Source organism: Narcine bancroftii, chromosome 1 (genome assembly GCF_036971445.1).
Source record: "Narcine bancroftii isolate sNarBan1 chromosome 1, sNarBan1.hap1, whole genome shotgun sequence".
Lineage (NCBI taxonomy): Eukaryota > Metazoa > Chordata > Chondrichthyes > Torpediniformes > Narcinidae > Narcine > Narcine bancroftii.
The window spans coordinates 404,833,887-404,848,130 of NC_091469.1; the positions used below are offsets into that span (position 1 = coordinate 404,833,887).

The 14,244-nt window shown below is 40.6% G+C and overlaps 1 long non-coding RNA gene across 1 annotated transcript in view; it reads left to right on the forward strand.

Moving 5' to 3' along the window:
- The window catches only part of LOC138753215 (uncharacterized), a 28,975-nt gene that overhangs the window by 8,184 nt on the left and 6,547 nt on the right, over nucleotides 1-14,244 (forward strand). The window contains exon 2 of the long non-coding RNA XR_011351038.1: nucleotides 7,146-7,521. This is a non-coding gene — a long non-coding RNA (uncharacterized lncRNA). The remainder of the gene's footprint in view (nucleotides 1-7,145; nucleotides 7,522-14,244) is intronic.

A 14,244-nucleotide genomic window follows, 5' to 3' on the forward strand; every position in this document is an offset into this window, starting at 1 on the left:
AATGTACCTGCTGCATGGCTTTTGAGTGCAGCTGTGGATAGTGCGGCATTTGACTGGTTGGATATAACGAGGATGTTTCCCAAGCCAGGGTGATCTGGAACAGGAGGGCAGAGTATCATAACAATGGATTACTAATTTAAGGCAGAGATTTTTAAATTTTACATTTAATTTTTTTTTATTTAGACATACAGCATGGTAACAGGCCATTTCAGCCCACAAGTCCATGCCACCCAATTTACCTACATCCCCAGTACATTTCAAACAGTGAGAGGAAACAAGACCCCCGGAGAAAACCCATGCAGACATGGGGAGAATGTACAAGCTCCTGACAGTAAGCATGGGATTCGAACCCTGGTCCCAATCGTTAGTGCCGAAAGGTGTTGTGCTAACTGCTACGCCAGCCCTGTCGCCAATGAGGAGAGACATCTCCAACAATTTGGGTTCACTCTCCACCTCCAGCAACTGTATGGATTTTCTTGTTTTCATGTGACCACATTGGTCAGTTAATTGACTGCTATAAATCCCCCCTTGTATGTTGATAAGTGGTAGAACCTGTGTAAGAAGTTGATGGGGATGTGATCAGAATGAAAAGTGAGAATAATGTACAATTAGTGTAAATGGATTGGATTGGATCCTGGACTTCCTAACGGAAAGACCACATTGTTTTTTGGGGTAACAGAATATCGAGCACTGGCACGCCTCAAGGCTGAGTACTCAGCCTGCTCCTGTCCACGCTACTGATCCACAACTGCATCATCAGATCCAGCTCCAACAGTGTCTTCAAGTTTGCAGATGGCACCTCATCAGCAACAATGATGAGTTGCACTACAGAGAAGAGTTGCAAAACCTTGTGAAATGGTGCAAGAGTAACAACCAGAGTCTCATCTTGGACAAGATGAAGGAGCTGATCATGGACTTTAGGAAGACCAGGAACGACCACACTTCACTACACATCAACAACTCTGTAGTAGAGAGAGTGGAAATTACCAAGTTCCCTGTGTTCACTTAGCTAGTGTCCTATCACGGACACTCAACTTCTCGTCACAAGTCAAAAAGGCGCAACACCAACTGCATTTCCCGAGAAGACTGAAATGGTGATCTATTGAGAGCTTCCTGGCCGGCTGCATCAGTGTGGTACAGTGCTGCAGTGTAGCAGAGAAATGGATCGGAGGTCCATCCACAGGAGTGGCAGAGAGGATCACTGGAGTTTCCCTCACCACCCCCCCCCCCCCAATAGATGTGATCTACTGGGAATCATTGTCTGAAATGAGTGTGCAAAATCATTGAGGACCCCTTCCACTCTGCACGCAGCAACTTTCAGCTGTTCCCTTCAGGGAAGGAACACAGGAATATCAGACCCAGCACCACCAGGCTGAGGAACAGCTTCTTCTCATGGGCAGTGAGAATGCTGAACGACCAAAGGAACTGCTATCCGAGTCTCTCATTTATACAAAACATTATTTGTTTATCTAGAGAAAATACTTGTCCTGCATAATGTATTATTTATCTGTATGTGTGTTATGTCTGGTTGTGTAACTGCATGTTTTGCACCGAAGACCGGAGATCACTGTTTCATCAGGTTGTATTTTTACAATGAGATGACAATAAACTTGATTGACTTGACTTGAATGCTTAGCTGTTGACACAAACTCAGCTGAAAAGTGCATTGTTTGACTCTACAGCTCGATGATTATGGAACTCCCACTGCAGAGAATTAAGGAGGTGGTATTCACTGGAAATGTGGCCTCTTCTCAATAGATGATTAACTTGCTTTGAAAAAATGACTCAGTCATAACATTTAAAAAAAACTTTATTTATTTGAAGAATCATTAATAGTAATACAAAATACATTCGATAAAGAAAATTTTATATGAATATATATTAAAAAAATAAAATAAAAAAAAATAAAAAACACAAAAACAAAAAGGAGGGAAAAAAATAAATCAAGTTCCCTGCCATCCCATCAGCCAGCTCTCATAAGGAGAGCTAAAAATATATAAACATAAACTAAAAGTATATAATAATAATTCAAAATATGTCTAAATGTGTATATTCCAAATATAGTAACCATTTATTAACCCAAAAAAATAATTGTCATGTAGATTATATGTAATTTTGTTCCATAACAATACAAGCTTTCAATTAATTATGCCAGCACATTATATTAATCACTATATTAGCTTTCCATGTACTTGCACAATGCTAAATATATAAATGCAATTTGAAATTTATCCAACCCTAATCCCCTTAAATGAATCATATAACCCATTAAAAAAATAGATGGATCTAAAAGTAACTTAAAATTATATAATTTTTTCCAAAATTAACTTAATTTCATCCCAGAATGGTTGTACATGTACACAAGACCAAACAACATGTCGAAAAGTTCCAGTACATACACCACATCTAAAACAAGAATCCAAAGTACTAAAATCATATTTTTTCAATTCCTCTGGTGTTAAATACAACTGATGTAGAAAATTATAATTAAACATTCTATACCACACATTCATTAATTTAGTAACACTATCATGACCCAAGTCCAAAGCCCGCTGCGCAGCTCAGATGGCAAAGTCCTCCTCAGCGACAAGATCTCCATCTTCAACCGATGCTCAGAACACTTACAATCTCTTTTCAGTGCCAACCGCTCAGTCCAAGTATCCGCCCTGCTCCAGCTCCCTCAACAGCCCTTAAGGCTAGAGCTGGATGAGGTCCTCACCTGAGAAGAGACATATAAGGCAATTGAACAACTGAAAAGTGGCAAAGCAGCAGGTATGGATGGAATCCCCCCAAAGTTCTGGAAGGCTGGCAGCAAAACTCTGCATGCCAAACTGCATGAGTTTTTCAAGCTCTGCTAGGACCAAGGAAAGCTGCCTCAGGACCTTTGTGATGCCATCATCATCACCCTGTACAAAAACAAAGGCGAGAAATCAGACTGCTCAAACTACAGGAGAATCATGCTGCTCTCCATTGCAGGCAAAATTTTCGCTAGGATTCTCCTAAATAGAATAATACCTAGTGTCACCGAAAATATTCTCCCAGAATCACAGTGCGGCTTTCGCGCAAACAGAGGAACTACTGACATGGTCTTTGCCCTCAGACAGCTCCAAGAAAAGTGCAGATAACAAAACAAAGGACTCTACATTACCTTTGTTGACCTCACAAAAGCCTTCGACACCGTGAGTAGGAAAGGGCTTTGGCAAATACTAGAGCACCTCGGGTGCCGCCCAAAGTTCCTCAACATGGTTATCCAGCTGCACGAAAACCAACAAGGTCAGATCAGATACAGCAATGAGCTCTCTGACCCCTTCTCCATTAACAATGGTGTGAAGCAAGGCTGCATTCTCGCACCAACCCTCTTTTCAATCTTCTTCAGCATGATGCTGAAACAAGCCATGAAAGACCTCAACAATGAAGACGCTGTTTATATCCGGTACTGCACGGATGGCAGTCTCTTCAATCTGAGGTGCCTGCAAGCTCACACCAAGACACAAGAGCAACTCATCCGTGAACTACTCTTTGCAGACGATGCCGCTTTAGTTGCCCATTCAGAGCCAGCTCTTCAGCGCTTGACATCCTTTTTTTGCGGAAACTGCCAAAATGTTTGGCCTGGAAGTCAGCCTGAAGAAAACTGAGGTCCTCCATCACCCAGCTCCCCACCATGACTACCAGCCCCCCCCACCCACATCTCCATCGGGCACACAAAACTCAAAACGGTCAACCAGTTTACCTTTCTCGGCTGCACCATTTCATCGGATGCAAGGATCAACAACGAGATAGACAACAGACTCGCCAAGGCAAATAGCGCCTTTGGAAGACTACACAAAAGAGTCTGGAAAAACAACCAACTGAAAAACCTCACAAAGATTAGCGTATACAGAGCCGTTGTCATACCCACACTCCTGTTCGGCTCCGAATCATTGGTCCTCTACCAGCATCACCTACGGCTCCTAGAACGCTTCCACCAGCGTTGTCTCCATTCCATCCTCAACATTCATTGGAGCGTCTTCATCACCAACATCGAAGTACTCGAGATGGCAGAGGCCGACAGCATCGAATCCACGCTGCTGAAGATCCAACTGCGCTGGGTAGGTCACATCTCCAGAATGGAGGACCATCGCCTTCCCAAGATCGTGTTATATGGCGAGCTCTCCACTGGCCACCGAGACAGAAGTGCACCAAAGAAGAGGTACAAGGACTGCCTAAAGAAATCTCTTGGTGCCTGCCACATTGACTACCGCCAGTGGGCTGATATTGCCTCAAACCTTGCATCTTGGCGCCTCACAGTTCGGCGGGCAGCAACCTCTTTTGAAGAAGACCATAGAGCCCACCTCACTGACAAAAGACAAAGGAGGAAAAACCCAACACCCAAACCCAAACAACCAATTTTCCCTTGCAACCGCTGTAACCATGTCTGCCTGTCCCGCATCGGACTTGTCAGCCACAAACGAGCTTGCAGCTGACGTGGACATTACCCCTCCATATATCTTCATTCGTGAAGCCAAGCCAAAGAGTCTTCAGGTAAAACAAAAGCTAAATCATTTTCCAATTTAAGTTTAGACTTCTCCCATTCCGACTTATCCATATTGTCTTGTAATACTTGGTACATAACAGAAATATAACCTCTTTTTGGTATAGAAGAAATCAAAGACTCGAATTCCATCAATACAGATAAAATCATCTCTCTATCATACATTATTTTCACCAAAGATTGAAATTGATAATAAACAAATAAAGAATTTTTAGCAATATCAAAAAGCTCTTTCAATTGAATGAAAGAAAGAAACTGTCCTTCTACAAAACAATCCTGTAATGTTTTTATACCCTTAGAATCCCAACTCTTTAAATGACTATTAAACATTGAAAAATAAATAAGCTGATTATTATATAATGGAGTTAAAATTGACAATTTAACTTTTGATTCTAAAATCTTATTTTTTTAATCCATAATTTTAATAGATGTTTTATTATTGGCATATTATATTCCCTCAAAAAATTTACATTCCATCAAAATTTAAAATGATACACCTCAACTTCAGAAATGCAGGCTATCTCAACTTTAGCCCAACTCAGGGGCTGGTCCAAATCCATCAATCTACTAATAAATTTCAACTGGGCTGCTTCATAATAATTTTGAAAATGAGGTAATTGGAGCCAACCTAATGCATATTTCCAAGTAGGTTAATTTAATGCTACCCATGGTAGTTTACCTTTCCATAAAAAATTCTCTCATAACTTTATTTAAATCTTGAAAGAAACTCTTTGAAAGAGAACATGCTATTGATTGAAATAAATATTGAATACGAGGAAAAATATTCATCTTAATACAATTAACTCAACCAATTAAAGTTAACAGAAAATAATTCCACTTAATTAAATCTGCTTTAATCTTTTTTTAATAATGGAACATAATTTAACTTGTATAAAGATTGATACTCAGTATTTACAATTATTCCTAAATATTTAATTTTATCAGACCATTTCAGTTTTATAATATTTTTATACTCTGAATAATCTCCTTCTCTGACTGGTAAAATTTCACTCTTATCCCAGTTAACTTTGTATTCAGATAATGTTCCCTATTGTAATAAACATTCCCGTAAATGTGCCAGTGATTGTTCTGGGTTTGTTAAATATATCAAAACATCATCTGCAAACAAATTAATCTTATACTTTTCAACCATAACTCTCATCCCTCTTATCTGTTCATTCTGCCTTATTGTTTGAGCTAACAGTTTGATAGCCAATGCAAACAGAGCTGGTGACAATGGACAACCTTGTAGAGTTGAATGCGTCAATTTAAACAATGATGTAACTTGACCATTTGTTACCACCCTAGCAGGTGGGTTCATATATAAAGCTTTAACCCAACCAATAAAAAGGGCCAAATTTAAACTTCTCCAATACTTTAAATAAAAAATCCTATTCGACCCTATCAAAGGCTTTTTCCGCATCAAGCTATCAATATTCATTGACCAAACTAATCAATTGAAGAATATTATCTGAAGCATTTCTATTTTTAATAAAACCTGTTTGATAATCATGTATTAATTTAGGTAAATACTTAGCAAATCAATTTGCTATTGCTATTATTTTATAATCAACATTCAATAAAGAAATAGGTCTAGATGAAGACACTTTCAACAGGTCTCTATCTTTTTTTGGGATTGCAGTAATTAAAGCACAAGAGCAAGATTCTGGTAACTCATACTGTTCAGTCACTTATTGTAATACCTCCCCAAGCACCGAAGATAAATCTTCATAAAAAGTTCTACAAAATTTCACTAAAAACTAATGGGTGACTTCCCATTGGGCTCAGTCATAACATTTAATTGTGATTCAGTATCTTAAATCTTAACAGTCAACTTGCAGACAGGCTTCCTGGTGTTCTGAGTATCCAACTGTTGAGGGTAATCCAAATTTACAAGCTCCAGCACTGCTTCCAGATCTAGAAGGATAAGGAGAAAATGTGTAAACCTCAACCATATCTGCATCCCTTCACCCAGACTCCAGATGTCTCTCAATGATCTAGTGGATGGAAATTTGGCTTCATGGTGGAAAGCACAGGGCGATGTTGGAAGGTTGTTTATCAGCCTATGACTAGTGTTATGTCATAAGGTTTGGTGCTAGGCTCATTTCTTGTTGTCATCTATTTCATTGATTTAAAAGAAAATGTACACCTTGTATGATTGACATTTTCCCATGACACTAAAGAGTCCCGTATTTTATTATAATGAAGATGAATGCAAAAGAATCTTGAATGGTTGGGTAGGTAGGTAGCAGAATGGTTGATAGAATACAGAGATATGAAGTGTCTCATTTCAAAGTTCTAATGTTTTAAGTCCTACACAGTGAATGGGAGGGATCTGGAAAGTGTTCCAGAACAAAGTGATCAAGTATTACAGATGCACAGTGTAACAACTTCAATCAATAAAATAGTCACTTGGAGGCTAAGTGAGATATTTGTCTGCGATGTGTTTCTTGAATAAATCAATGACAAAGGACTAACATCCATAGTAATGTTAAATATCAATAGCAAAAATTACTGAAAAAGAGAGTAAAATTCTAGCAAAATACTGATTGATCATAACATTTAATGTGTAACATTCTAATGTCCATGTAATGTTCTGTATTATGGTCAACAGAAATTATGGACACCTAACTTACCCTCCTCAGATCGCCCAACAGATGACGTGGGCTAACGAACCTACTTTTCAATGCATGGAAACCCCCAAGGATGCTTATTGCAGAGAGTTCCGGCCCTGGCTCTAATCATTTGCTGCCAGGGCCAAACCAAGTGTCCATGTGTCAACCCAGTCCATAGCCCCTGCATACTGGCTGAAGCTGCTGCTGCCGGGGTTGAACCAACTGCACAAGTCTGGCCAGGGAATGAGGCCCATGGACCCAGGGACTCTGATTATGCCTGTGGTCAAACACAGATTTTTGATAAAAAGAATATAAAAGCTGAGAAGGGAGAAATTTAAGAGGAACCTGAGGAGTAACTTTGTTACATAGAAGATGGTGAGTATATAGAATGGCTGCCAAAGGAGGTTGTTGTGGCAGGTACTATTGTCATATTTAACAAATAACTGGACCAGATGCATGGATAGGATGAGTATGGGGGGAATATGGGCCAAACATGGGGCTTGTGTAAGTGGGACACTTCGGTCAGTATGGGCAAGTTGGGCCAAGGGGCCTGTTTGGATATTGCATGTTTTGATGTCCCTCTGCACAGACTATCCTGGTCAATGATCACATCTAACAACTCAAATTCCCTGTAGTGTTTCCTTCCATTTTCCCTACAATGATCCAAATCCCACAATGCTCCAAACCTCTAATCACCCATGATGGTCCTAAATCTGATTACTAATTGAAGAGAGCTCACAAATTTTCTCAGTTGATGTTTTGTAAAGGAGGCCATCCATTTTCCCAGTTTTGCAGGGAAAACCAATGAAAAACTCATGAATCCCTGCCATTAATGCATTGATCCAAGGACATCTTGTTTACCCTATAACTAACAATAACTCTCACTCCCTTCTTGATGGTGCACACATAATGTTTGTTTTTTAATTACACTTTCTGTGAGTTCAGTTAAATGGAAGACCTTCAAGGGAGGTCTGATCTATAAAGTCCTATTCACAATCTAATCCCACATAATATAACAATAGAACCATAGAACATTACTGCACAAAACAGGCCTTTTGGTCCTTCTAGTCTGTGCCAAATCATTTTTCTGCCTAATCCCACTAACCTGGACCCAATCCATAGCCATCCATGTACCTATCCAAATGTTTCTTAAATGTAAAACTTGAGCCCACATTCACCACTTCAGCAGGCAGCTCTTTCCATACTTCCAACACTCTATGAAGAAGTTTCCCTTTATGTTCCCCCTGTAGTTGCCAAACCTCTAAACTTTTCCCCTTTCATCCTTAATGTGTATCCTCTGGTTTGCATCTAATCTATCCTTAATGGAAAAAAGCCTACCTATACTTATTGTCAATCCTCCTCATAATTTTAAAAACCACTATCAAATCTCCACTCATTCTTCTACATTCCAGGGAATAAAGTCCTAACCTGTTTAACCTTTCCCTGTAACTCAGTACCTAAAGTCCAGGCAGCATCCCAGTAAATCTTCTCCACACTCTTTCTACCTTATTGATATCCTGTGGTTAGGTGACCAAAACAGCATACAATACTCCAAATTTGGCCTCACCAATATCTTATGCAACTTTACCATTACATCCCAACTCTTATACTCAATACTTTGATTTATGAAGGTCAATATGTCAAAAGCTCTCTTTACCACCCTATCCACCTGTGATGCCACTTTCAGGGAATTGTGGATCTGTATTGCCAGAACCCTCTCTTCTACCACACTCATCAGTGCCCTACTATCTATTGTGTATGTTTTTTCTTGGTTTGTCCTTCCACAATGCAACACCACACATTTATCTGCATTAAATTCCATCTGCCATTTTTCAGCCCATTTTGCCATCTGGTCCAGATCCCTCTGCAAGCTTTGAAAACCTTTTTTGCTGTCAACAACACCTTCAATCTTAGTGTCATCTGCAAATGGTAATCCAATTAATCACCTTATCATCCAGATCATGGATATAGATGACAAAAAAAGCAATGGTCCCAGTACTGATCCCTGAAACACGCAACAAATTGCAAGCCTCCAGTCTGAGAAACAATCATCCAACATTACTCTCTGGCTTTCCCGTTCAGCCATTGTCAAATCCAGTTTTCTATCACTATGCATTCCAAGCATCTGAATCTTACTTACTCACTTCCCATGTGGATCTTGCCAAAGACATTACTAAAGTCCATGTAGATAACTTTTCATTCATCAACTTTCCTGGTAACCTCCTTGAAAAACTATAAGGTTGATTAAACATTACTTATCATGCACAAAGCCCATGGATAGCCCATTGACTATCACTAATCAGTCCCTAGCTATCTAAATAATTGTATATCAGATCTCTTAGAACACCTTCTAGTAATTTTCCATCTACTAACGTCAGGCTCACCAGCCTATAATTTCCAGGGTTACATTTGGAGCTTTTTTTTTAACAGCTAAACAACATGGGCTAACCTCCAGTCCTCCAGCACTACACCCATGGCTAAAGAGATTTTAAATATTTCACTCCAAGGCCCTGGATATTTCTACACTCATCTACCCCAAGGCTTGAGGGAATATTTTGTAAGGCCCTGGGTACTTATCCACCTTTAATTGCTTCAATACAGCAAGCACCACCTCCTCTGTAAACTGTATAGATTCCATGAGCTCGCTGGTTTTTTTGTTCCTTATGGCTCTGGACTCGATGCCAGTTTCCTGAATGAACACTGTTGAAAAATAATAAACAAGCTAATTCTCACCCATCTCTTTTGGCTCCATACATTGCTGACCACTTTGATGTTTGAGGGGATCAATTTTGTCCCTTACTATCCTTTTGCTCTTAATATATCTGTGGAAACCCTTAGGATTTTCCTTCATGTTGTCTGCCAAAGCAACCTCATGTCTTCATTTAGCCTTCCTGATTTTTTTTTTCTTGAAGTTTTTCTTGCATTTTTATACATCTCAAGTACCTGCTATACACCTCTTTTTTTCTTACGAACTAGATCTCAGATATCCCTTGATACCTGTTAATACTGACTGGAACAGATAAACTCTGTACTCACAAAATTTCATCTTTGAAAGTATTCCACCTCGCACATCATTGCCCGAAACAACTTATCTCAATCCATAAATTCTTTATCCTTTCCAATTTCCTAAACATTGGCTTTCTCCAATTTAGAATCTTAACCTGAGGCCCAGACCTATATGTCTCCATAATTAACAAAACTAATTACATTATGATCACTGGTCCTAAAATGTATCCCTCCACATACTTCTATCTCCTGTCCTGCCTCGTTCACTTATTCTTTTCTTCTTTGGCTTGGCTTCACGGATGAAGATTTAGGGAGGGGTATGTTCACATCTGCTGCAGGCTCGTTGGTGACTGACAAGTCCGATGTGGGACAGGCAGGCACGGTTGCAGCAGTTGCAAGGGAAAATTGGTTGGTTGGGGTTGGGTGTTGGGTTTTTCCACCTTTGTCTTTTGTCAGTGAGGTGGGCTCTGCGGTCTTCTTCAAAGGAGGTTGCTGCCCGCCGAACTGTGAGGCGCCAAGATGCACAGTTGGAGGCGATATCAGCCCACTGGCAGTGGTCAATGTGGCAGGCAGGCACCAAGAGCTTTCTTTAGGCAGTCCTTGTACCTCTTCTTTGGTGCACCTCTGTCTCGGTGGCCAGTGGAGGGCTCGCCATATAACACGATCTTGGGAAGGCGATGGTCCTCCATTCTGGAGACGTGACCTACCCAGCGCAATTGGATATTCAGCAGCGTGGATTCAATGCTGTCGGCTCTGTCATCTCAAGTACTTTGATGTTGGTGATGAAGTCGCTCAAATGAATGTTGAGGATGGAGCGGAGACAGCGCTGATGGAAGAGTTCTAGGAGCCATAGATGATGCCGGTAGAGGACCCATGATTCGGAGCCGAACAGGAGTGTAGGTATGACAACGGCTCTGTACACGCTGATCTTTGTGTGTTTCTTCAGGTGGTTGTTTGTCCAGACTCTTTTGTGTAGTCTTCCAAAGGCACTATCTCTTTGTCAACAGACACTTATAGGAAATTCATTATTGCATTCTCTCCAGTTGGTACCTTTGTATATTGATTTAGAAAACTTTCCTGAACACATTTGATAAATACCAAGCCATCCAGCCCTTTTACAGTATGGGAGTCCCAGTCAATATGTTGAAAGTTAAAATCTCCTACTATCACAATCTTATGCTTCCTGCGGCTGTCTGCTATCTCGCTACAGATTTGCTCCTCCAATTCTCATTGACTATAAAGTGGTCTATAATACAACTCCATGAGTTGTATGATCATGCACTCTCCATTCCTCAGCTGCTCCCAAATAACTTCAGTAGATGAGCCCTCTGCTCAGAGCCCTCTGTTCTATCCAGCCTGAGCAATGTCACTCATCCTCCTTTCATCATTCCCCCCCCCCCCCCGCCATTGTATTGTGTCTAAAGCAGCAGCAGCCTGGAACATGGAACTGCCAGTCCTGCCCTTCCAGCACCCATGTTTCACTGATGACTACAATGTCATACTTCCGTGCACAAATCCACACTCTAAGCTCATCTGCCTTTCCTACAACATTGAAATAGATGCACCTGAGAACATTTCCACCATGTACAACCTGTTCACTTCTAACTTTACAAGCAATTTTCACATCATCTATTCCCTCCTTCTCTTCTCTTTCTGCTCTGGCAATCTGGTTCCCCACCTCCTGCAAATCTAGTTTAAACCCACTGGAGCAAGGATATTAGTCCCCTTCCAGTTCAGATGCAAGCTGTCCCTTCGGAACATGTCCCACCATCCCTGGAAGTGAGCCCAATGATCCAGATACCTGAAGCCCTCCCTCCTGCACCATGTCTTTAGTCACATATTAAGATAAAATTTCATCCTATTTCTAATCCTGAGATCACAATCTTGGAGGTAGGAACATAGGAACATAGGAAGTAGGAACAGGAGTAGGCCAAAAATGGCCCATCAAGCCTGCTCCGCCATTCAATACAATCATGCCTGATCTAATTTATGACCTAACTCCACCTACCTGCCTTCTCCCCATATCCCCTAATTCCTCTATCATGTAAAAAATTATCTAACCGAATTTTAAATATGTTTAATGAGGCAGCCTCAAACACTTCCCTGCTTAGAGAATTTCAAACATTCACTACTCTGTGGGAAAAACTATTTTTCCTCATCCCTGTCCTAAATCTACTCCTCTGAATCTTGAGACTGTGTCCTCTCGTTTTATTTTCCCCGGCCAGCTCAAAAAACCTTCCTACATCTATCCTATCCATACCCTTCATAATCCTATATGTTTCTATAAGATCTCCTTTCATTCTTCTGAACTCGAGCGAATACAATCCTAGACGATTTAATCTTTCACCATAAGTCAACCCCTTCATCCCAGGGATCAACCAAGCTTCATAATCCTATATGTTTCTATAAGATCTCCTTTCATTCTTCTGAACTCGAGCGAATACAATCCTAGACGATTTAATCTTTCATCATGTCAACCCCTTCATCCCAGGGATCAACCAAGTAAACCTCCTCTGGATAGTCTCCAAAGCCAGTATATCCTTCCTCAAATATGGAGACCAGAACTGGACACTGTACTCCAGGTGCGGTCTCACCAGTACCTTATACAGTTGCAACATTACCTCCCTACTCCTGAATCCAATTCCTCTAGCGATGGCCAACATTCCATTTGCCTTCTTAATAACCTGCTGCACCTGCAACCTAACTTTTTGCGATTCATGCACAAGCACTCCCAAGTCCCTCTGCACAACAGCATGCTGTAGTTTTTCACCCTTTAAATAATATTCAGCTCTTTTATTTTTCTTGCCAAAGTGGATAACCTCACACTTACTAACATTGTATCCCATCTGCCAGACCTTTACCCACTCATCCAGCTTAGCTATATCCCTCTGCAGACACTCTACATCCTCATTACAATTTACTCTTCCACTCAATTTGATGTCATCCGCAAACTTGGCTACACCACATTTTGTCCCCTCCTCCAAGTTATCAATGTAAATGATGAACAGTTGTGGGCCTAACACTGACCCCTAAGGCACCCCCACTTACCACTCTCTGCCAACCTGAAAAACTCCCATTTATCCCGACTCTCTGCCTCCTGTCAGACAACCAATTTTCAATCCAGGCCAATATACTTCCCTGGACTCCACTTTCCTGTAACTTACTGAGAAGTCTCTTGTGCGGCACCTTATCAAAGGCTTTCTGGAAATCCAAATATACAACATCAACCTGTTCCCCTCTATCTACCGCACCCATTATATCCTCAAAGAATCCTAACAAGTTTGTCAAACAAGATCTTCCCTTTCTAAAACCATGCTGCATCTGCCTGATTGAACCCTTACGTTCCAAAAGTTTCACTATTTCATCTTTAATGACGGCTTCAAGCATTTTTCCAACCACAGACGTGAAGCTAATTGGCCGATAATTTCCAGTCTTCTGCCTACATCCCTTCTTAAAAAGTGGCATGACATTTGCTGTCTTCCAGTCTGCCGGGACGTGCCCAGAATCCAAGTAATTTTGGTATATGACCACCAATGCATCAACTATAACTTCTGCCATTTCCTTCAGAACCCTTGGATGCATATCATCAGGACCAGGTGATTTGTCTGGCTTTAGTCCCATTAGTTTCTCCATCACTACTTCCTTTGTAACAACTATTTTATCAAGGCCCTCCCCAACATTCGCATCCTTAACTCTGCACTTGGGCATGCTGGACATGTCTTCCACCGTAAAGATTGACACAAAATATTTGTTTAATGCCTCGGCCATTTCCTCATTTTTTTCTACCAGTTTTCCTTTCTCATCCTCCAAGGGTCCTATGTTAACTCTGGCCACCCTCTTCCGTTTTATATATTTATAAAATTTTTTGCTTTCTGTTTTTATATTTTGTGCCAATTTACTTTCATAATCCTTTATCCCATTTCTTATTACCCACTTTGTAACCTCTTGTTTGTTGTCTCTTAAAGTTTTCACAATCTTCCAGTTTCCCACTGCTCTTTGCAGCTTTGTACCCCTGTGCATTCAATTTTATACTCTCCTTTATTTCCTTTGTTAACCACGGTTGATTTTTCCCACCCGTGCTGCCCTTTTTCC